Source organism: Tupaia chinensis, unplaced genomic scaffold (assembly GCF_000334495.1).
Source record: "Tupaia chinensis unplaced genomic scaffold, TupChi_1.0 Scaffold000251_1, whole genome shotgun sequence".
Lineage (NCBI taxonomy): Eukaryota > Metazoa > Chordata > Mammalia > Scandentia > Tupaiidae > Tupaia > Tupaia belangeri.
The window spans coordinates 4,439,446-4,465,303 of NW_006159731.1; the positions used below are offsets into that span (position 1 = coordinate 4,439,446).

The following is a 25,858-nucleotide window of genomic DNA, read 5'->3' on the forward strand; positions in this document are numbered from 1 at the left end:
ACCAACAAAAAAAAAAAAAAAAAAAGGCAAATAAATATGTTTTGAACAGCCTATATACTCACTAATGTACTTTGTTGTTCTCTACAGTCATACAACTCTAATTAGATTTGTTTATAAACTGGAATAGGCTTTCCACCTTATTTCATTTCCATTGTGGTATTTTGCCATATAAACTATTTTAATATTTTTTAAGTAGTGTATTTGGGGGTGGTGTTAGGAGACGATGGAAACGGGGCCATTAAAAATTTAAAGTTCCTTTGAAAAGGCATCACTGAGCCTCCCAAGTTGATACCACGAACAAAGCTCACCCTCCCAAATTGAAAAAAATTATGGACAAGAAGTTATCATTGAAATTAAATGGTGGCAGACATGTCCAAAGAATATTACGGGGATTTAATCCATTTATGAATCTTGTGATAGATGAATGTATGGAGATGGCAACTAGTGGGCAACAGAACAATACTGGAATGGTGGTAATACAAGGAAATAGTATCATCATATTAGAAGCCTTGGAACGAGTATAAGTAATGGCTGTCCAATAGAAAAACCTATGTCCCCTCGTCAACAGACCTGTTTTACCATGGAAAAAAAAAATCAGGTCATGTACATTTTCATAATAAACTTTTTGCTAAGTAAGAAAAAAAAAAGGGACCAGCAGTTAGTGTAATGGCTATGTCGCTGAACTCCCATGTAGCCAACCACGGTTCGAGTCCCAGAACTGGTGACTTAAACTCAGGCTGGGCGCGTGTGCGTGCGTGTCCAAGATTCCGAGAGGAGAATGGAGGAGAAGGGATTGCAGTGTGGCCATCCCCTCTGGGGGGGCGATTTCTTGCTTCCTATCTCTCTGTCTCTGTCTTTCTGGCGAGCACACGCACCCTGTAGCAAAAACCTCTAAAAAAAAAAATTAAGGTGCCTTTTATCCAACAAACTATTGGTAATTTCTGAAGAGTTTGATGGTGGCAGAGTCAATACACTCTTATTTTGTGAGCAGATGTAACTATAAGGGAAAAAGGGGGATATGAAAAATAAGGGAATATAAAAAATAAATTTTAACTAGGAAAAAATATATTACCAGTGGGTTTGTGTCAAACTGCTTATCACAAGGGATTCCCTTCAGAAGGAGGCCTGAACCTTTTTGTAAATAATTAAAATCAACTGACAACTTCAATTAGCATTTTGATTTATCTCATTTTGCTGAAACCTACTGAAGAGAGAATGATAAATTCATCTGCAAAAGTAAGCCAAAAAAGTTGCATAATATTTGCATTAATATGAGATGGAAACAATGGTAACTTTCTTAACTTTCTTTTTCTATACTTTTATCCAGTAACAAATGTTCAGCTAGCAAATGCATTGAATTTTGATACCTCAGATTAGATGTATTTATCAGAACCTAATAGTAGTCAGGACATAAAATAATAAAAGTAATTCAGAGTCTAAGTTTCCATTTAATAATGATAAAATATCTTATTCTATGAAAGTAAAATCATATTATGGGTTGGTGGCACAGTGATAACACACACTCTATGATGCTGAACCACACAGGAAGGTCTGGAGTTCACTTCCTGAGGCCTCTTTATAATGCTGTACACCCATGTCCATGATGTGGACTGGCTGAGGGTAGATTACAGAAAGAAGACTCTGTTGAGGGTGCCTGTCTCTCTGTGTCTGTCTCTCTGTTTCTCATGGAAGAAATAAAATTTTTTAAAAATGATATTTTGGTGAATGATATCATTCCTATAAATGAAGCATTTTAAAATCATGGTTCACTTACTAAATTTAGAATAACTAGTTTAAAAAAAAAAGAAAGAATTAACAAAACATTACACCAAACTTGTTAAAACTAGAAAATTTAAACCATTTTGTGAATATGCATTTCATTAATATATCCCCTAATGAAGTTCAATGGTTTTTGTAGTTCCAGTCTATTAACACTATGAACCAAAGAATTAACATAAATATTTAGTGCTGCAATACATACTAGGAAAGAAGTAAACCCACTTCTGACTTGACTAGTCATTCTACCTACAAAATTAAAACAACAATTCTTTAAAGTTATTTTATTTGGCAACGAATCTTGTGATTAACACAATACTTTTCCACCTGCACCGATAATGAGGTATGTCTACTCTGTCACAGCTTGTCTGTTTACAGAAACTATCAAAATGATCCATATAAATATTTACACAAATATGCACTTCTAATATATGCCAGGTACTTTGTTTTAAAAAAAAGTTTGCTTACAACGAGAATAAATTAAATACATAATGAATGTAGTTGGTACCTAACTTCAAAAGTTGTGAATATTGGGGCTGACGGGTGGAAAGGTAGTTAAGTGCTGGACTCTGACATGGCCAACCATTTTTCGTGTCCTGGACCCTGGCTGCTTACTTTCTCATTTCCCCTCCCTCCTCCTTCTCTCTGGTCAAGTTAATAACAATAACAAGAACAAGAAATTAAATTAAAAATTCTTTTAAAGTGTGAATGTTAGTTTTTAATAAATGAAAGAAAAAAAAGTGTGAATGTTAGTTTTAACTGGCAATTTTTAGTTGTAAAAGTATTATTATATTTAATAGCTTTCTCAAGCACATCTACTAAAGATATCTTCTACTCAAGACTGAGTGACTTAGCTCCTGAGGCTTCAAAGCTTATTTTTTCTTTTGAATTTACTATAGTATTTGCAACTTGCCATATCAGTTTATTATTTATCTTTGCTTATCTTTAGATTATTATGTCCTATTTCCTCAGCTACAGTAGAAGCAGACTATAAACAAACATTATAAGCATGTTACAAAAAATATGGGATGAAACACCATTTCCAAATTCCACAGTAGCTTCTTTGTTCTGAACTGAACGTCATTTCGTTTTTTTGCTCTTTTTTAAGTTAACTATGTGAAAGAAACACATTAAACTCTTAATACAACAGGACTTACTTTTTTTTTATTTTATTTTTTTGAGAGGTTTTCGCTATAGGGCGCGTGCACTCGCCAGACAGAGAGAGACATAGAGACAGAAAGCGAGAAATCACCCCCCAGGGGGGATGGTCACGCCGCAATCCCTTCTCCTCCATTCTCCTCTCAGGATCTTGGGCACACACGCACACGCGCCTGGCATGAATTTTAAGCCACCAGGTCCGGGACGCAAACCGCGGTCGACTACGTGGGAGTCCAGCAACATAGCCATTACACTAAGTGCTGGTTCCCAGACTTACTTTGTTTTTAAGAGAGGTTTTGTTTTGTTTTGTTTTGCTATAGGGCACTTGAGCGTACTGGAAAGACGGAGAGAAAGAGACAGAAAATGAGAAATCACCCTCCAGGGGGGCTAGCCACACTGCAATCCCTTCTCCTTCATTCTCCTCTTGGGATTTTGGGCACACACACACGCACGCACGCACGCACGCAAGCACATGCACCTGGTGTGAGTTTTAAGCTGCTGTGTTTGGGACTCAAACCACAGTCAACTACATGGGAGTCTACAATGTAACCATTATACCATCTGCTGGTCCTATGGACCTGGTTTTTAATAAACTTTTATATTGTGATATGTATATACCAAAGTAATTAAAAAGCCATTGAAACTGAAATATTTCTTGATTGTATCAAGGCAAAAAGAAAAACTGAATATATTTTAGGATGAAAAATCTCTTTAAATAGCTGCAAAATATACTCAAAATTCTCTAGATTATATTTAAGATTGGCATTTAAATACATGAGTTTTTGAATTTTGAAGCCCAAGTTGTCCTGACATAAAATCACTGTTTTTGCCTGCAGAAAACATGTAAGGTACTGCAGCCCAGTTGAGCCACTGCCAGATAGAGAATAAACAAGCTTGGCATCTCTCACATACTTGACACCTAAAGGGCACAGAAGCTCTAAAATTCCAAGTCCTTGTAGGCACACTCTCAGTCTAGACAAACTCATTTCTCACACTTTTAAAATGCATCACGACACTCTATTGTTATCATTTCATCCACACAGCTTCAGCTAGTGACAGAAGAACCTGTTCTTTAAGCAACATTTCAATGGGCTAAAAGCTCCCACTACAAGATTCTATTAAAACAATGTAACACTTGAAATACTGAATTTGTGTCTTCAAAGCCTTGCTTTCCTTCTTTTATTGAGCTACCTGTGATTCAACTTTCACAGACAAAAACTAAACTATCTACAAACTATTTAAATCATATTAAATTAAGGATGTTCTCTCTAGATTTCTACTTCTGCAACATAATATGGATCACCTGTGAATTTTTAAAAACTCCACTTAAAAATTATAGAAATATTCCAGAGATGTCAATACTGCCTTTTACAGATTTATTTTTATTCATAAAATAGGTAACGTATAAATAGTAATACAAAAGTTTCCTATGATCACACAAAGCTAAATCATATAAGGTATGAGAAGACTTCAAGTTGACACCTGTAGAACCTCAAGACTAACCAGTTAATAATTATCTACAAATTCTTTTAAGAAAATCAGGTTACTTCATAGAATATATATACAGATTTAATTAACTTTGACACTTTTAATTTTTAAACAGTTGGGTCAAGTGTGAAACCTATATTCCTATTATTAAAAAAGTCTCTATCCTAATAAAGTTTCAGAAATACAACCTTATGTGCAATAAGCTCTCTTAAGGAATGGTAAATAGTCAGTTCGATGATAATTCACAGATTAAGGGTATTCCAATAAAAATTTTATGAAAAGATGTGTAACTCCAAAGTCCTACTCTTTCAGTACCATCTCTTATACAATTTTAAATTCTGGAAGAGCTAACAGCTGGCCTTCCATTTCACAAGTTCTGTTAAATGGAAGAGAAATTTAAAAAACATTAAGAAAGTATATGCCAGTGTGTGTATATGTGTGTGTGTGTGTGTGTGTGTGTGTGTGTGTGTGTGTATATATATATATATATATAAATAAACTTTATTCTTTCAAATACCAATTTCCATAATAAAATATTAGTTTCTCAAATAAATAGTTATCAACTGTCTCCATTTATCTTGTGTGAATTCATTTTTTTTTTTTTTTTGAACAAAGGAAGCAGGGAACAAGCAATGGGAAGTTGGTGTCAAAATGCAGAAAAACCTCCCAGCAAGCTTCTTGCAACCACCCAGGATTTAGAGTCTTGCTGGCCGCTCTCTTTTCAATACCAGAATTTCACACATTTCAATGACTATTATGACTTCAAAGAATCAAATTTTCATCATTGTCCGTCATCTGCCGGTTGATTTGTATAAAGGAGTTCTTCTGCATGCACTCCAAACAAAAGCCTCCTTACTTTTGTGGCTATATATCAAGTTTAAAAGTTTTGTTTGTGACAGTTGTGTCTTTGGTAAATTAGGGTAACACTGAAGGAGTGCAGCTGCTCTGCAGGAACCTCCTTTTTGGCACCATTTCACTTAAATAAAAACTGAATAATTAGCTTCTGCCTTTATTAAACCACAAAAATGCCACTGGCCTTAGTAATTGCTTCCGGTTGCCCCACCCACTTAACCTTAACAGTTTACACTGGTCATAAAGAGAAATAAATTATTTTCACTTTTGGATACATTTTTTGTGAGCTCTCTCAGCATATCCAGAAAACCCAAAACTTTTGCCATGCTTTTTTGGTAACCGGTTCACTAAAGTATATTTTATTAATATTATGGATTGACAAAGTTTTAATAGAGTACATAGTGGAGCATTAAGTAAAAATTGAAACTTGTCCTATTATAGGCTATTAGTTACTAATTAAGTATTTAAATTAATTTTAGAGCTACAATGGATCTAAATTTGATGACTATATTTATTAATATATCCTACTTAAAGCATGAAGATGTCAAAAGAAATATAATCTATAATAAAAATCTTCTAGTAAGTATACTACTGATATTTAAAATAGGGAACTCATTAAAGGTCCTATAACTAACTTATAGAACATCTTACAGATAAGTTTTACTGTTTAATAAAAGATTTGAAGATTTGGCAGCATGATCATATCTACTTACCATGGAAGAACTCTGAACATTTTATAAAAGTTAATGGCTATTGGGACTCAAATATAATTTTTAAAATATAAAAGCACATTAGCAATATGCCAATATAACTAATTTTTGTTTGTCAATGTAACAAATTGATGTTGGAAGCCAATCAGGTAATAAGTGATGAAATGTGATATCCATTATACTTTACGTACTGGGCAAAGTTATCATGGAACTAAAAGTGTACTTTTAAATAGAATGCTATGCATAAATCAGGAATAGAAGATGCAAATTAAGTTGCTAATCATATAGAGAGTGAAAAACTAAGAACTAAACATGTTTCTAAATCTCAAGCTGTTTTTATTACACCTAGACACTTCTGAGCAGGATAAAGTAGAGGAAAAGCTAAGAAGCAAAAGGCTGGGTCAAAACTGGGTTGGAATCCCAACTCTCAAATTTAGGCTAATTAATCAACCTCTCCTGTTTCATTATCTATAAAATTAGTTTACAATGGTAAAATGAGGATTAAATAATGTATGCAAGCTACTTACCTTGAGCAATAACAACAAAAACGTTTCTTTTATTCAACATATTTTTCTACTATATATTAGAGACTGGACACATGCTCAACCGTAGAGACATGATCTCTGCTTTCATGAAAATTGCTACTGAGTATTTTTAAAAAGGACAGCAGGAACAATTATTCACAATTATTTGGAAGTTGAATTCAAGATGCAGAAAATATCCCATCTTTCTTAGAAAGAATGGCCTAGTAATTCTATAAGAAAAAAAAGTTTGTAACTAGAGATAGTAAGTTACTTCAAGTCTGGAACAAAGAAAAACTTATCTTTGAATAAAGAGCTGATACCTTGTTTCTCATACAAGTCAAAAACACTAAATATAATGTATGTCAAGAAAATTTTAGCACATAGCCAACATACAAAAATGTGTAATACTCATGACAGTGAAGAAATAATGTATGATTCACCTTTGTTTCGACTGAAATCGAAAGATTCATCTAAGTCAATTAACTATCCTAGGGAATGCAAAGGATATAAAGATAAAGCTTTATTACTTGATCTTAGGAGGTCTATAATCTGTGTACCTATGAGGTAGAAAGGAGTGAAGATAACACGATAATTATACTTTTAAATACAATACTGGTTATAAGCAGGAATTTTGAGTTTGATGAATCTGGAGGAACTCAAGCACCATCATCACTTGAGCAGTACTGATTAGCTGCTTAAATGCTCTTTATGTCTGTACACAAAATCAACCTCAGGTCACTATTGAGAAGAATTAAATCAGGATATAAAGGGAAATACAATAAATGCCAAATAAAATAAATCATATTTGGCTTTAAAGGTAGGTTGGGTGTCAGAAGATAACTGATAAATAGTAGTTGATTCTTTCAGGATAGTTATGATTTTAAAAAGGTATTGTCAAACATTACTATTTATAATGTTAAAGAGAAATTTTTTAAAGGTATGCATATGGTTAACACCCTGGAAACTTTTCTGTATTACCTACCAGAAATTATACATATTCATTTTACACAGTTATAATAATGATAGTTATTATGCATTGTTTACTTTCAAGTAACAAAACATCACTTCTTTTCCATGTAGTTACCTTGCAAGGTGTGAGGAAAGGTATTACTTTTTCTACCCTACAGTTTCTGATACTCAGTGTGGGGCAACTGAGATATTCCATTTGTTCCAGAACCTATAAATGAGATCCTGGAACAACTGCCAAAATGCAGGCACAAAAGAAAGAATACTACCAAGTTTAGCTCTCCTGGTTCACTGTCTAACAGACAATAGAAGGTAAATATTACCTTTCTATATTCAAATTAAATAGACCATTTGTTTGAATGGAGACTCTTGTATAAATTTGCTTTGAGAGTATGTGTTCATTATTGATCTTTTCCTTCCCGGGGATAGATATTTCTTTCCTCTTTGTCTCATTTTGTGTCTTGAGATCTTGGCTTTATTACCAGCGAGACCTTGTGGTCTCTGCTGGATGGACCCAAGTATCAGTTTGTATCAGAAAGCTAGTCTGAGAGCCCAAACATTTTATTTGTCTGACCATGTCAGCACCCAAGGAAGTTGTATTAAGAGGTCTCAGTTTATACAGGACTCAACTTTGTTGTTTGGTTAGTTGCCTGGCCAGTGTCACAGATTAGGGGATACATGACTGGAGGTGTCCCACTTCCATGGATGACTGGAGCCCCTTAACTGTCTGTGGCAACAAAGTTCCCTTCTGTTTGGCTAGTTTGAGAAGTGTTCTGGGATCTTAGGAAACTGTATCTTCTTGTACACTCTTTTAAGGATGTTTCTTTTGTTCATGGTTAAGTCATACAAATAAAAAGCATACTGGTTTTGTTTCTGAGTCACTTAAAAGGTACTTTCGGTTTAAAAGAAGAAAAACAAAAGAGTTTAGTACTACACAAAAAATGGATGTTTATCTGGACTAAAATCTGATAAGATACTGGAAAGGATGGTTTTAAACAGCTATATGGTTGGAGACTACCTGAACTGGAAGTTGATACTCATGATACACATACACACACACACACACACACACACATAAATGATTTTTTTAGAGGACTTTCTATTAAAACTTGCTTGTCCATGGGAACTTCTCAGTAGATTGAAAGCCCTCTTCTCAAACCCCTGCTAATTAAATGCTCTGCATCCTCTCTCTGCTACCTACCTCCTCGGCATAATTTTTGTTAAGGATAATATCTAACTTCATTGAGTTCTTTAGGAAACAGATCTCCCCAAACCAGCTCATCTAAGACCTTTTCCTTTCGTTTGCTCCTGTTCCTGTTTCCTCCCTTTACTATCTTTGACCTTCCATCCAGTTACTTTAAATCTTCAGGATGTCCTCCTTTAATCCCCAACTTTGCCATCCTTCTAACAATCCTGCCAGACCTTCCCACTTTCTCCTCCAGTCTCTTAGTCACTTGAACTTTGATTCCTGCTCTCACAAAACTTGAAGTCTCCCAAATACCTATCACCTAAGGTAGAAAGTGGGGAGTGGGGGAGAAGAGGAGGGAGAGGAGAAAGTTATTTGGGGAGCACAAAAAAATGGATGTTTTGGGGGCCAAGAGATGGCATAGCAGTTACATCGTTGGACTCCCACAGGGCCAACTGTGGTTTGAGTACTTGATCAGCTGGCTTGAAACTCATGCTGGGCATGTGAGCATACGTCCAAGAACCCAGGAGGAGAAGGGGGTGACTTCTTACCCCCTCCCCCACTGTAAGCACACACACCCTAAAGCAAAAATACCTCTAAAACAAACAAACAAAAATGAACGTTTTGTCCATGTAGATGGACTTTAGAGAAAGACAACCGCTAGATGTTTCCTCAATCACTCACCTAAAAATTTAGTCTCAAAGCCTTCGTAAAATAAACTTCTGATAATAGGCTAAGATGCCATAACCCACTCTTGGGAAAACTTGCATTCTTTCTCTGTGCCACTGAGATGTAGAGCTACCATCTTCTTTTAAACTTCATAGTTCTCTTTTGGAAATAAATTTCAGAGAGATGACTACCATCATAGAAAAAAGAGAGAAGGAAGAAAAATAAATTTAACATTTCAGTTTCTTTGATATTTGATAGTGATATAATTGCCTGATTTTTCAACATGAAAATTCACTTAAGATGATGTCCACTTTTGTTTAATGTATTGTGAAATTTTCATGGGCATTTCAAATATAACTGTTGAGAACAAGTAAATTAAAGAAATGTAAGTGGGATAAAATTTATACATGAAATTTAATAATTGTTTTATAAACTATTTCTACTTAAAATACTTTCCATCAGTTTTTTGATAACTTGTAACTTTCAAGTTAGACTAAGTGCCACTTTCCACCAACCCAGACTGTGTGCCTGCCTTCCACGGGCCCCAGACCATGTGCCCATGGCCAATGCCTGCACCACCAGCTACTGGTTCCTGAGCCCACCATGCTGTGGCTACTACTTCAGGCCTTGCACCCTCAACACCTCCACTCTAGCTCAGCCCTCCAGTTCAGCCCTTTGCTATACCTTAACTAAAGAGGGTGGGTGTTAGGTCAGGGGGTAACATGGCAACTGACTGACGAAAGGGCATAACACATAAAAATTGGCAGGTCCCTGGGCCATAGCCACTGCCTGAGAGCAGCCCCCACAGTGACAGGAATCAGGCTGAATCTTTAGAATCAGGAGGGAATCAGCAGGAAAAACTGTATTACAGGGTTTCTATTTGCAAAAGCAAAGAGGAATAAACCACTTGAAGCCAGTGAGGCTGTGGAGGACATCCTCCTCCCCAATTTCCTTTCTGGAAGATAAAAATGAGCAAAATTCTCCTCTGAAACTGAGCCCCAGACTACAAGTGTGGATTCCTGCAATCTCATCCACAGAACAAAGAAACTGGCACAGAACTAAAATACATCATAGAGAAGTACAAAAGCAAGCGGCTTCAGTGGGGAGAGGGGAATTTTAGACCTCCCACCTCACCCTATCCCAAGCTGGAAAGAGCACTATCCTTTCCTGTAGTCTAACAAGCAGGTAGAGCTCTGTCTGCAATTAGGTTTCCACAGCCTATAGGGAGCAGACAACTCAAAAGGGAGTCTCCAAACCAACAGAGACTGAGGAATTTGAACACTAGCCTGTCTTGCAGGGAAGGCAAGTCCGCACTCTCCTGCCCATCAGTCTCAAGTAGAGCAGAATAGTTACTCAATCCAACTAATGTCACACACAACACAGCTCCTCGAAACCTCAATGACCTGTATCAAATATAGGCTACACAAAGCCCTTCTCTGATCAGGAAGATGTGGCTTTTTGCCAGGGACACACCTGAGACTTAGGGCTGTTTTTCTCCACTGGCACTACAGAGCCTACTCTAAAAGTAAGGAAGGAATACTTCACTAGATGCCTAAAAGTCAGTGCAGGGACACAAGAAATATGAGAAAGGAAGGAACTATCTTTCCTTCAAAGGAACACAGTAACTGCTCACCAATAAAAACACAAAAGAATTCACAGAAATTCCAAAAAAGAATTTAGAATACTTATTGTGACAAAATTCAATGAGATGCAAGAGAAAATGGAAAATTAACCTTAAGAGATCAGAAAATCATTCCATGACAAAAAGAATTTCATAAAGAGAAACCCTAAAAAGAACCAAACAGAACTTCTACAGATGAAAGATACAAGAAATCAAAATCACCTTTGAAAGCATAAATAACAGATTAGATGTTTCAGAAAGAAGGAATCTCAGGCCTGGAAGAAAGAATCTCTGACCTGGAAAACAAAGCCTCTGGTTTAGTTCAAAACACCAAAAATAATGAAAACAACAACACAACCTACTAGGCATCAATAAATGCCAGAATATTTATATAATGTGTATTCTAGAAGGTAAAGAGACTGGTAAAGGCATAAAAAACTGTCTTTTGGAAGCCAGCAGGTGGCATGGTGGTTAAGGCACTGGACACTCCTACATGGCCAAGCACAGTTTGAGTCCTGGACCTGGTTGCTTGCTTTCTCACTTTCTTTCTCTTTCATCAAATAAAATAAATGAATGAATAAATAAAATAAATAAATCTTAAAAAAAATCTCTTTCATGAAATAGTATTTGAAAACTTTCCAAATGTAGAGAAACAGACACCCAGATCCAAGAAATACAAAGAACATCAAATAGAATAAACAAAAGAAGATAATCCCCACAGGTCATGATGGCCAAATTGGTAAAAATCAATGACAAAGACAATATTCTAAAAATGGCAAGAGAGAAGTATCAAGTTATTTACTTAGGCTAACAACAGACCTCTCAATGGAAATAATGCAGTCAAAGAAAGAATAGGAAGATATAATCAAAACTCTAAAAGGAATAAAAAAATCAGTCAAGAATATTATATCTAGCAATATTGTCCTTCAAATGAGAAAGAGAAATAAAATCTTTCTCCAATAAACACAAAGTAAAAGAATTTACCAACATTAGACCCACTCTTCAAGAAGTACTAAAGTTAATACTATATCAAGAAAATAAAAGAGAGACAAGAAAAAAAAGAACACAAAATAACTGAGAAAATGACTGACAAAATGGCAGGAGTAAGTCCTCAACTATTAATATCATCATTGAATATTAATGGATTATATTCTACAATAAAAAGACAGACTGAATCAATGGACAACAGAAGCAGGAGCTTCTATATGCTGGTTACAAGAAACATACCTCACTGATAAAGACACACAGACTGAAAGTGAAGGGCTAGAAAAAGTTATTCTATGCAAATAGAAACTAAAAAAAAGGCCAAAGTCACAAAACTGATATAAGACAAAATAGACTTCAAGACAAAAACCATGAATGGACTAAATACAGTACTAAAAGGAATAATTTATCAAGAAGATATAACATAAATATTTATGCAACCAACACTGGAGCATCCAGATACATGAAAGACAGACTGTTAGATCTAAAAGGATAGACAGACTACAATACATTAATCATTGGGGATTTCAAACCCCACTGTCACTTCTGGACAGATTATTTAAACAAAAAATAAACAAAGAAACACAGGAGCTAAATGATACCATGAACAAAATGAATTTGACAGACAGCAAAAGAACACTTTCTGTATCAATCACAAAATACAGTTTTCTCATCCCCACATGGAACATTTTAGAGTAACCACACAATAGGGAACAAAACAAATCTTTACAAATTCAAAAGTACAGAAACTATATCCATCATTTTTTTCTAACCACAATGGAATTTAAACTTGAAAACAACTACAGAAAAAGTCTTGGGAAATACATTCATACATGGAAACTAAACAATCTCTTAAATGACTGAACAACTACTAAAGAAATTAAGACTGAAGGCTGGCAGGTGGCATGGTGGTTGGGGACGCTGATTCTCACATAGCTGACCATGGTTCAAGTCCCAGACCTGGCAGGTTGCTTTCTCGCTTTCTCACTTTCTCTGTCTATCTCACTCTATCCCCCTTTGGTCAAAATTAAAATAAATGAATGAATAAATAAATTTAATAATTCTTTTAAAAAAAGAAAAATTAAGACTTAAATAAAAAGATTTATTAAAATTGATAAGAATGAACATACAACCCTCTAGAATTTCAGGGACACAGTGAAAGTTGTCATAAGAGGGAAGTTCACAGAAGTAATTAATGTTCACTTGGAAAAAATTAAAAGGTACCAAATGAACAACCTACTAATGCACCTCAAGGAACTGAAAAATCAACAATAAAAATCTCCAAAATACTAGTACAAATAAAATAATAAAGATTAGGGCAGAAATAAAAGAAATAGAGCACAAAAGAACTATACAAAAAAATAAAACAAAAGCTGATGTTTTGACAGCAAAAGTGAAACTGACACACTGTTAGCTGGATTAATAAAGAAGAACAAGAGAAAGGGCTCCTTCCAGCCCAATGCCCAACAAAAAGCCAGAATCCATGTGCATGTGAGGTGGGCTTTCCCTGCCCCTTTAACCTGAAAAGCCCTCTGCCCCAAACCCCTCCTTCCAGTCAAACACCCAGGGAAAAGCCAGGTAGGGTGGTCTCTGTCTTCCTTCTTTCTTTCTCTCTCTCTCTCTCTCTCTCTCTCTCCCCCTTTCTCTTGAAATTTTCCTTACATACATGTGTTTTTTTAAAAAATCTGTAGGTAGTGTCTCTTGCCTCTGACCTCTCCTTTTTCTTGCTAATTTCAGAATCTATGTGCATCTGAGGTGGGCTTTTCCTGCCCCTTTAACCTATAATCTCTTCTGCCTTTTTTTAAAATAAAAATTTTTCCCTTTTTTTGTTTTGCGTTTGTTTTTGTTTGTTTGTTTTTCTTTCCTTTTTCCCTTTGTTTCCTTTCTTTTACTGGACTTTCTTACCTTGCTTCTCACTTTCCACACATTGAGTGTCTAGGCAAGTCTAGGTGCACAGTAGTGAAATATCTGAATACTTTTAACCCCGCAGCTCAGCCTATGAATCCCTATTGCCTTGAAAATGTGAGGCCTTTGTAATAATATACAGTTGCACTGACAAAAGTGCAGGTTTCTTGGTGAGGATCAGTGAAATGGTACTGCAGAAAAACTGCAGGCTATTTCCTTCTGCATGCCTCTAACACTCAAAATTAGCTCCAAGAAGGTAGAAGGAAGTAATGTATAATCAATGAAATGACCGGAAACCATCACCGCAGAGGCATAAAAATTATGGAAAAACATGAAAATATCTCTCCTCCCAGGGGAAAGAACAGCCCTTCATCACACACAGACAGTATAATGGAACTCCTGAAAATGTCAGATAAAGATTTTAGGATATTTATAGTGACAAAGCTAACACAGACACAAGAGAAGAGAGACAATAAACTCCAGAAGATGCACGAGAAGAGACGAGTTCCAGGAGGTAAAGAAGTTCTTCCACGATCTGAAAGAAGAAATGCACACCATGAAAAATAATCAGATGAAAATGTTAGAGATGAGGGCTGTAATACAGGAAATCAAAACCTCCCTTAAAAATATTAAAAGCAATTAGATCATACAGAAGATCGAATCTCAGCTGTAAAAGATAGAACCTCTGACCTAGAAAAATTCACAAAAAAAACTGAGAAAATACCCGCCCCCCCCAATGAGAATAATATACGAGCAATACAAGATACAATTAGATGCCCAAACATCTGAATAATCAGTATCCCAGAAGGTAAAGAAACTAATCAGGGAGATTGGGACCAGCAGTTAGCGTAATGGCTATGTCGCTGGACTCCCATAGCCGACCGTGGTTTGCGTACCAGACCCGGTGGCTTAAATTCACGCCGGGCACATGTGCATGCGTGTCCAAGATCCCGAGAGGAGAATGGAGGAGAAGGGACTGCGGCATGGCCATCCCCCCTGGGGGGTGATTTCTCACTTTCTGTCTCTCTGTCTGTGTCTGGCGAGCGCACGGGCCCTATAGCAAAAACCTCTCCAAAAAAAAAAAAAAAAAAAGAAAGAAGGAAACTAATCAGGGCATTGATAATTTATTACATGAAATCCTGGAAGAAAACTTTCCAAGCCTAGAGAGGTATTCAAATACCCGGATCCAAGAAATACAAAGCACCCCACATAGAATCAACCCAAGAAGATCTTCCCTGAGGCACATCACAGCCAGATTGACCAAAACCACAGACAGAAACAAGATACTAAAATTGGCAAGAGAAAAACATTGTTACTTTCAAAGGATATTCCATTATGCTAACATTGGACTTCTCATCAGAAACAATGTGAGCAAGAAATAATGGGAAAATATACTCAAAGTGCTAAGTAAAAAACAATTTCAGCCAATAATACTGTATCGGGCAAGATTATCCTTCATGTGGAAAGAAAAGACAAAAACATTCTCAAATAAACAAAACCTGAAAGAATTTACCAACACCAGACCAGCTCTTTAAAAAGTTCTGAAGGGAGTACTATACCAGGAAAACTAAAGACAGACAAATAAGAGAACAAAAAATGGGCAAGATTAAGGCCAACTTAATGGTAGAGACAAGTTCTGAAACATCAATAATAATGTTGAATGTTAACAAACCACAGTAACACTGCAAATTCAATAAAAGAGATTACATGGGACTAAACTAGTAAAATAGAATTCTATGACTTTTTTTCTAAAACATTACTGATTTTCTTCTATGCTTTGTCTTCCAGATTTAAGGATTTTTATTTTCTTTTGAGTTGTTGGGTTCAGCAATTTGTTAAAGAATTTTTAAAATTTAAACATAAACTTTTCTCCCTTCTTGACCCCTTTGCAATTATAAAATATTTGTGAGCTTTCTTATTTTGTGGCAGAATGGTTATTTGCATTAATTCAATAATATAATAGTATCTGTTGCCTTGCATCAGAAATTGAATTCTTATGGGGCTTGTGCTAATAACAGACCAAACTGAGATTAACCTAAATTTTTTTTTAACAAATAAGTTAGTTTATACCTCTACTTAGTAAAAGGGGAGATGAAGAGAGGGGAAAAATTGTTTCAGAAGAAAATTACAGTGCACTTGTCACTATATTCTAGTTTTGTCCATTCTTTAAGATCTTTTGTGAATCAATAAATGTGAAAAAAAGAAAAAAGTTTAGTATGGAAGGGCAGGAGGGGAAAGGGGAAGGAAAAAACAGGTAAAAGTATGCTTAATTGACAAAAAAAGAGAAGCAATTTGCTGATGTTTATTTATTTATTTATTTATTTATTTATTTATTTATTTTTGAGAGAGATTTTTGCTATAGGGCACGTGCACTAGTAGGAGAGTCAGAAAGAGACAGAGGAAGTGGGAAGTCACTCCCCAGGAGGGATGGCCACACCACAATCCCTTCTACTCAGGATTTTGGGCACACATGCACCTGTGCCCAGAATGAATTTTAAGCCAATAGATGCAGGACTCAAACCATGGTCAAGAACATGGGAGTCCAGCGATTAACCATTATACCATCTGCTGGTCCCTCTATAAAACTTTTGAAGTGCTAACTGAATTCTCCTCAGACTATTTCAAAAGATCCCAAAGGAAGGAACACTCCTCAACTCATTCTATGAGGTCTCCATCACCTTGATCCCAAAAGGAGACTAGGAAATTACAAAAAAAAAAAAAAAAGAAAGAAAAGAAAAGAAAAGAAAAAGAACAAACTGTGGACCAATATCTTTAATGAATACAGAAGCAAAACTCCTAAACAAGATACTAGCTAATCAAATCCGATGACACATTAAAAAGATTATTCACTATGACCAGGTAGGCTTTATCCTAGGGATGTAGGGCTGTTTCAACATATGTAAAATAAAAAATGTAATACATCACATTAACAGAAAGAAAGATAAACACCTTATGATCATATCAATTGTTGCGGAAAAGACATTTGATAAAATACAACATCCCTTCATGATTAAGACTGTCAGCAAAATCAGTATAGAAGACACATGTATCAACACAATAAAATCTATATATGACAAACTCATAGCTAATATCATAATGAACAAGAAAAGGCTGAAAGATGAGACTGGCCGTGCTTCCTTTCCCTTTGCAACACAGTACTTAAGTCCTAGCCAATGCAATAAGACAAAGGAGTAAAATAAAACACATTCAAGGGATTAGCAGATGCCTAATGGTTATGTTGCTGGACTTCTCCGAGTTGATCGCAGTTCAACTCCTAACACTGGGTGTATGTGCGTCCATACCCAAGAACCTGAGAAGAGAATGAAGGAGAAGGGACTGTGGTGTGGCCATTGTCCCTGAGGGGTGATTTCTCAGTTTCTGTCTTTCTCTTTCTCTCAGTCTCTCTGGCAAGCACAAGCACCCTATAGCAAAAAAGGGGAAAAAAAAAAAAAAAAGAGAAAGAAAGAAAGAAAAAAGAAAACTCTCAAAAGTTAAGAAAGGCATTCAAATAGGAAAAGAATAAATGAAATTGTCCCTATTTGCAGGTAGCAAGATTACATATACAGAAAATCCAAAAGAATCCACAAAAAACCTCCAGCATATGATAAAAAAGTTAAACAAAATGGCAGGATACAAAATCAGTATACAAAAATCTATAGCATTTTTATATACCTATATTGAACAGACAGGTAGGACTGAAGAAGGCAATTCCATTTACAATAGCCACAAAAATAAATAAAATATCTAGAAATAAACCTAACTACAGAGGTGAAAGACCTCTTAAGAAACTTCAAAAAAAATTGTGTATGATGCACAAAAGTGGAAGGACATTCCAGGTTCTTGGATTGGAAGAACTAATATATAATGGAATCATAAAAGACACCATATTGTCAAAGTAATACTATGCAAGAAGAGTGGAGTAGGAAGCATCTCACTCCCCGACCCTGTAATAAATTACAAAGCTGTGATAATCAAAACATCATGGGTATTTGCACAAAAACAGGCATGTAGACCAGCAGAATAGAGACTCCAGAAATAAACCCCAAAACATATAGGCAACTGATTTTTGATAAAGGGCAACAGACAATTCAGTGGGGAAAAGAAAATAAATCTCTTTAGCAAATGGTTCTGGAAAAACTGAATATCAATGAAACTGGACCTCTATCTCTCACCACTAACAACAATCAATTCCAAATGGATCAAAGATCTAAACCTAAGACCTCAAACTATAAAATTATTGGTGGAAAACACAGGAGAAACTCTTGGAGACACTGGAACAGGCAAAGGCTTCTTAAATAAGACCCCCAAAGCACAGACAATAATCCCAATAGGAAAGTCGGATTACATCAGGTTAAAAAACTTTTGCACAGCAAAAGAAACAATAATTAGAGTGAATCAACAATCCTCAGAATGGGAGAATATATTTGCAGACTGCCTCAAATGAGGGACTGATAATCAGAATTTACAGGGAACTCAAGCATTTCACCAGAGGGGGAAAAATAACCAGCCAAATTGAAAGAGTAAATGACCTGAACAGACAACTCTATAAGGAAGACATACAAATAGATGAAAAGTATATGGAAAAATGTTCAACATTCCATATCATAAGAGAGATGCAAATCAAAAACACAATGATATGCCACCTAACCCCATTCGGAATGGCTAAGATTAAAAAAATAAAGAATGATAAGTGCTAGGGAGGCTGTGGAAAAAAGGAAACGTTCCTACACTGTGGGAATGTAAATTAGTACCGCCACTGTGGAAAACAATATGAAGATTCCTCAAAGACCTACAAATAGAACTACCATATGATCCAGCAATTCCACTGCTGTATATCTACCCAAAAGATAGGAATGCACTCAATTGGAAGAACACTTGCACATCCATGTTTACTGCAACACTATTCATGATTGCTAAGACACGGAACCAACCCAAATGTCTACAGACAGAAAAATGGAAAAAGTGTGGCACATATACAATACAAACACTAAGCCATAAAAAAAAAAAATGAGATCCTAGCATTTGATATAAAGTGGACAAATATGGAAGATTTACTGCTAAGCAAAGCAAATTAGACTATTAAAGAGAAACACTGTATGTCCCAACTCATTATATCAAAGGTCTACACTCTATGGCAGAAACTGAAATACTGGACCATATAAAAGCATGGAGAGCAACTGCAGATAGCAGAGGAAGTGTGGGAGGAGGGTGGGAAATGGTAGAGGGTGAGAGGGAGAAAATCAAGGGGAAAAAGAAAGAAGCAAAATATTTAAGAAACACAAAGTTATTGATATTATGTATAGTAATAGCTTTGATTTTGTCAAAATATAGTGTATTCTGGATGGGAAATTCATTTTTTATGCTGAAATGATATACATTTAATTGTAAAATAAAAAGATAAAGATTTTAAAAATCTAAATATAAAGTTTTAAATTATAAAACTACTTGTAAAAGACACAGAGGAAACACATGAAGACACTGAGTAGGCAAAGATTAAATAAGACCCCTAAAACACATGCAATAATCCCAAAAATAGACAAATGGGACTACATCAAGTTAAAAAGCTTCTGCACAGCAAAAGAAAACAATAAATTAAAGTGACGAGACAACTCAAAGAATGGGAGAAACTATTTGCAAACTATGCTTCAGATAAGGAACTGCTAACCATAATATATAGGAACCTTGAGGACATTACCTACACAAAAATAGTCCAATTTAAAAATGGGCAAACGGGACCAGCAGTTAGCATAATGGCTATGTCACTGGACTCCCACGTAGTAGACCGCGGTTCAAGTCCCGGACCTGGTGGTTTAAACTCACACCGGGCACATGTGCGTGCATGCCCAAGATCCCGAGAGGAGAATGGAGGAGAAGGGATTGTGGCATGGCCATCCCCCCTGGAGGGTGATTTCTCGCTTTCTGTCTCTCTGTCTCTCACTGTCTCTCTGGCGAGCACACGTGCCCTGTAGTGAAAATCTCTCAAAAAAAAAGGGCAAATGAGCTGAACAGACAACTCTCCAACAAGACATAATAATGGCGGGGCTGGCAAGAGGAATGGTAGTTGGGGATGCTGGAGTCCTGAACCTGGTGGTTTGTTTTCTCACTTTCCATCTCTCTCTCTCTCTCTCTCTCACTCTCTCCCTCTCTGGTCAAATTTACATAAATAAATAATAATTTTTTTTCTAACTACATACTAATGGCTAAAAAGTATATTAAAAAATGTTAAACATCTCTTAATATAAGAGAAATAGAAATCAAAACCCATAATGAAATACTACTGAATCCAAATCAGAATGGCTATGATATAGAATGATATAGAAGAAGATACCATCATGGCTCCTGAGAACTAGTGATTTCAGGTAAAAAAGAAAAATGAAGATTTTCCCACAAACTCGAGTAGGATCAAAATGGAATTGCAAAGAGATTCCAGAACACCTCTTTCTGGATGCTACTGAACATTCAGATTGAACTTCAAGTTGAGGAAGAAACACACCACCCATCAAATGACTAGAAATCACTGCAGGGCCACAAGAAATACGGGAAAACAAGAAAATATCTCTCCTCCAAAGGAAAAGAATAGCTCCTCTTCATCCACAGACAATTAAGTGGAAATCATGGAAATGTCTGATAAAGAATTTTGAATATTCATAAAGGTGGAGCTAACAGAGATGGAAGAGAAGAGAGACAATGAACAGCAGAAGAGAAAGGAGAAGAAAAGTTCCAGGAGATGAGGAAATTCCTCCAAGATCTAAAAGAGGAATTACATACTTTAAAAAAAGAATCAAATGGACCTTTTAGAGATGAAGGCTATAATATAGGAAGTCAAAATCTCCCTTGAAAGTATTAAAAACAGACTAGGTCATACAGAAAATAGAATCTCAGACGTAGAAGAGAAAACTGTTGGCCTAGAAAAAATCCACCTCGAAGACTGAGAAAATTGCCCCCCAAAATGAGAATAATATACAGGAAACACTAGGTACCATCAAACTTCTAAACATCTGGATAATTGGTATCCCAGAAGGTGAAGAGACTCATAAGAGCATTGATAATCTATTCCATGAAATCCTGCAAGAAAACATTCTAAACCTAGAGAAGCACTCAAAAATCCAGTCCCAAGAAATACAAAGGACCCCAAATAGAATCAACCCAAGATGATCTTCTCCAAGACTCATTATAGCCAGACTGACCAAAACCACAGACAAAGACAAGATACTAAGATTTGGCAAGAGAGAAACATCAAGTTACTTACAAAGGATATCCCATCAGACTAACAGCAGATCTCTCGTCAGAAACAATGCAAGCGAGAAAAGAATGGGAAAATATATTCAAAGTGTTAAGGGAAAAGCAATCTCAACCAAGAATACTGTATCCAGCAAGATTATCCTTCATATGGGAAGAAAAGACAAGAACATTCTCAGGTAAACAAAACCTGAAAGAATTTAACAGCACCAAAAAAAAAAAAAAAAAAAAGATTTTTGTTCTGTCTTGAGCTGTCGATAGGTTCATGTACCTAGCATTTGAACAGAATCCTAACTTGTTTCCTGGCTTTAAGTTTTAAGCAAAGTTCCTTAGCATTTCTTTGATTTATTAAAGTTAAAACTGCTTTTCTTGAAATTACCAGCTGAACTTGCTATTGAAAGTAGTTAGATTATTTAAGAAACTGTGTGATTGATAAAATGTAGGGAGGGAAAGGAATGGAAGACAACTGTAGACGCCAGAGATAGTGTGAGAAGAGGGTGGGAAAGGGCAGAGGGTCAGAAACAGGGTTAAAAAAACAAACAAAAAAACTAGAAATGGAAAATTATTGATGATAACATGCATGATTAAGCAATTATGCAGTATATTCTGGATGGGAAATCACATTTTGTATGCTGTGATGATGCTTAGGGAATGAATGTAAATTAACTAATTAAAAAAAGTTTCAGGAAAAATAAAACACAAAAACTGTTTTTCTTGAAATTAAAAATAATGTATTAAAAATACCTATTTGATGTCTGCAGTAAGGTATACAGCCCCAGCTAGGTGCTACTTTATAGTATGTTTATTCTACTCACTGAAGTTTATGCCTAAAGTCAGACTTGTGTTCATGGATATGTATATACCAGCTGTGCTTGCTATTGAAAATATTTATATTAATTAAGATCTTTAGTGAATCAATAAAATGTGTGTGTGTGTGGGGGGAAGGCATAGAAAGCAACCATGCATACCAGAGACAGTGTGGGAGGAGGGTGGGAGATGGCAGAGGGTAAGAGATAGGGAATCAAGAATGAGAAAAAAAGCAAAATATTCAGGAAATAAGAAATCGAAAATTAGGGGCTGGCAGGGGGCATGGTGGGTAAGGGTTAAGGTGCTGGACTCCCACATGGCTGACCATGATTCAAGTCCTGGACCCGGCAGCTTGCCTTCTCTCTCTCCCTCTGATCAAATTAAAATAAATAAATAATAAAAAAACAGAGTTAAAATAATTCTTTAAAAAAAAGAAAGAAATGGAAAATTACTTGTTGATGATAACATGTCTGATGATGTGCTTGACTGAGTCAATATACAGTGTATTCTGGATGGAAAATCTCATTTTGTATGCTATAATGATGTATAGTAAATGAATGTAAATAATTTTTAAAAAAAAGAATGGCTATGATAAAAATGAGGAAACAAAACAAAACAAAACCAAAAACAGTAATTGTTTACAAGGCTGTAGTGGAAAGAGAACTCTCCTTCACTTTTTAAAAATTTTTTGAGAGGTTTTGCTATAGGGCACGTGCACTCACCAGAAAGACAGGGGAGAGACCGAGAGATAGAAAGCAAGAAATCACCCCCCAGGGGGGATGGCCACGCCACAATCCCTTCTCCTCCATTCTCCTCTCGGGATTCTGGGCACACATGCACATGCTCCCGGCGGGAGTTTAAGCCGCCGAGTCCGGAACTTGAACCATGGTGGACTACATGGGAGTCCAGCAACATAGCCATTATACTAACTGCTGGCCCCATCTCCTCCACTTTTGATGGGAATGGAAATTAGTACAGCCATTGTGGAAATCACAATGGAGTTTCCTCAAAAATTTACAAATAGTGATATCTTATGACCCAATAATACCACTTCTTGGTATTTTCCCAAAGGACAGGAAAACATTCAGTTGTAAAGACACTTGTTTCATCCATGTTTACTGCAGAATTATTAACAATGCTAAGAAATAGAATCAACCTACATGCCTAGGAATGGATGACTGGATTGAAAAAAATATGACACGCAGGGACTAGCAAATGGCATAATGGTTACATCACTGGACTCCCACATAGTTGGCCATGGTTTGAGTCCCAGACCAAGTGGCTTAAAATTCATGCTAGGTGCATGTGCAGGCATGTACAAGATCCCAAAAGGAGAATGAAGGAGAAGGGACTGCAGCATGGACATTCCCCCTGGAAGGAGTGATTTCTTGCTTTTTGTTTTCTTGTATCTTTCTGTTTCTCCAGTAAACACACCCATCCTATAGCAAAAAAAACTCTATACAAAAAGTGACACATACGGAATACTACTCAGCCATGAAAAACAATGAGATCTTGCATTTGATACAAAGTAAATGAACATAGATGATTCAATGCTAAGCAAAGTAAGCCAGACTATGACAGACAGATGTATATCCCCACTCTGTGTATAAATATGTGCACAACAAATGTCTATATGACAAATTGAAAGATATTAAGATATAATAGCAGAGGAGGCAAATGTAGATACTAGAGACTATATAGGAGGGGGCGGATAGTAAAGAGTGGGAAAGAGGGGCTTAGGAAAAAACATTTAAAAGAAACAAGAATGTGAAGTGTGCTAATGAAAATTATATGGTAATATCTTTGACTTGATTGACATACACTGCCTGCACACTTTGAAAAACTATACTGTAGGAACCAGCAGTTAGCGTAATGGCTATGTTGCTGGACTCCCACATAGTCGACCGCGGTTCGAGTCCTGGACCTGGTGGCTTAAACTCACGCTGGGCACGTGTGCGTGTGTGCCCAAGATCCTGAGAGGAGAATGGAAGAGAAGGGATTGCGGCATGGCCATCCCCCCCAGGGGGTGATTTCTCGCTTTCTGTCTCTCTGTCTCTCTCTATCTGGCAAGCACATGCACCCTATAGCAAAAAACTCTTAAAAAAAAATAAAAGAAAACACCATACTGTACACTGTAAAGATGTACAATGAGTATATGTAAATTTTTAAAAAGTTAGACTAAGTGAAATTAAGTAATACATATTCACTTAACGTCTGGGTCACTACTAAGCAGTACAAAAAATGCTGAAATATAAACTACTGAACATAAGTTTAAGTTCATACACTTTGGGCATCTTTTTTTATACAGTATAGAGTGACTAGACATATTTGATCTCTTCATAAACATGAGAAATTACACCATTAGCAGCATATGTTTCTAGAAATTATAAAATGATGTTAATCTAAATAATGCTAGTATGTGACAATTCATAACTGCTAAAGCTCACAATTCTTTATTTTTACATTTTATAAGAGGGAGTATGCATTCACTAATGAGAGAGAGAAAGTGAGAAATCACCCCCACCCCAACAGAGAATGTTCATGCATAATCTCTTTTCCATTCTCTTACGGGGATTTTGGGCATGCGCTCACACATACTCAGTGTGTTTCTCAACCCACTGGGTCAGCCATGTGGGATTCGCGTGCCTTAACTATCACAACATGAGCAGGTCTTAAAATTTAACTAACATATGTAATTAAATCTGCTAGAAACCCAACCACATAGCCTAATGGTTATGGGAGCAGGATCTCATATGGTTGCCTACGGTTTAAATCCAACCTTAGCACCTTGAAAAACACACCAGGCATGTGTGCAAAAAAAACAAAAAGCAAAAAAACAAACAAACAAACAAAAACAACAAAAAACCAACAAGACAGAGAAATGAAAAAGAAGGAATTGCAGCATGATCTCGCCCCTTGGGGTTACTTTCTCCTTCACGCTCTGTCTCTCTGGAGAGTACATGGAGTACATGGGCCCTCTGACAAAATTTTTAAAAATTACCAAAACCAAAACAAAACAAAACAAAAACTTGAAATAGTATGAGTAAAGGGAAATAACTTTGGGGCTGGCAAGTGGCATGGTGGTTAAAGGCACTGGATTACCACAGGGCTGACTGTGGTTTGAGTCCCAGACCTGGCAGCTTGCTTTCTCACTTTCCCTTTCTCTTTCTCTGTCTGGTCAAAATTTTAAAAATAATAATAATAAATGGAATTAGATAAATAATTATTTAGAAAGAAAAGGAGAAATAACTTTTACATGAAAAATACTCATGAAAAGTAAAACATTTTTGAAAAGCAAAGTTCTAAGGGATGAGGATGTGCTTTGTGTTATCAGAAAAGGGAATAAATTAATTGGGTACTAAAGTAGCATGACTAATTATTTTAGAGTGAGAAAATAAAAATGTAGGGGGAAAACAGAAATAAAAAAGCTTATAAAATATTATTGAAAAGCAGATCTTCAAAAAGGAATTGTATCATGTATAGCCAGAGATATCTGAAATTAGATGAATTATTGGTAAGGTTTAATTAAAATCAAATTTAGTATTAATAACAGTACACGGAGGTAAAACAAGAAAATTGGTTTATTTATTTTCTTGGAGTACTGGTCTAAGAATGTGAAGGATTTTATTTACCTGTTAAGTAACTGGCATGAAAAACAGACTTTATCATAATATTTTATGTTTCATATTGTCTCTCTCTCTTTTTTTAAAAATTTCTCAGAGACTGCGTATTTTCCAGGTAAACAGAGAAAGGGAGAGGAGGAGAAACCACCCAGGGACATGGTCATACTGTAATTCCTTCATTTCTCCATCCCTTCGAGATTTGGGGCATGCAAGCACGTGTGCCCATATTTTTTTTTTTTATTAATTCACTATACACCATCACAACACACCAATGAATTTTCCATCCAAAATACACTGTGCATTGGTTCAATCAAGCACATCAACATACATGTTCTCAGCAAATAATTTTC

General features: G+C 36.0%; 1 protein-coding gene and 1 pseudogene across 1 annotated transcript in view; one reads left to right on the forward strand and one right to left on the reverse strand.

Annotated features, from left to right (window-relative positions):
* The window catches only part of NDUFS4 (NADH:ubiquinone oxidoreductase subunit S4), a 128,107-nt gene that overhangs the window by 44,071 nt on the left and 58,178 nt on the right, over positions 1 to 25,858 (reverse strand). The gene's annotated exons all lie outside the window — the stretch shown is intronic.
* LOC114007898 (small nuclear ribonucleoprotein G pseudogene) lies at positions 324 to 524 on the forward strand (annotated as a pseudogene).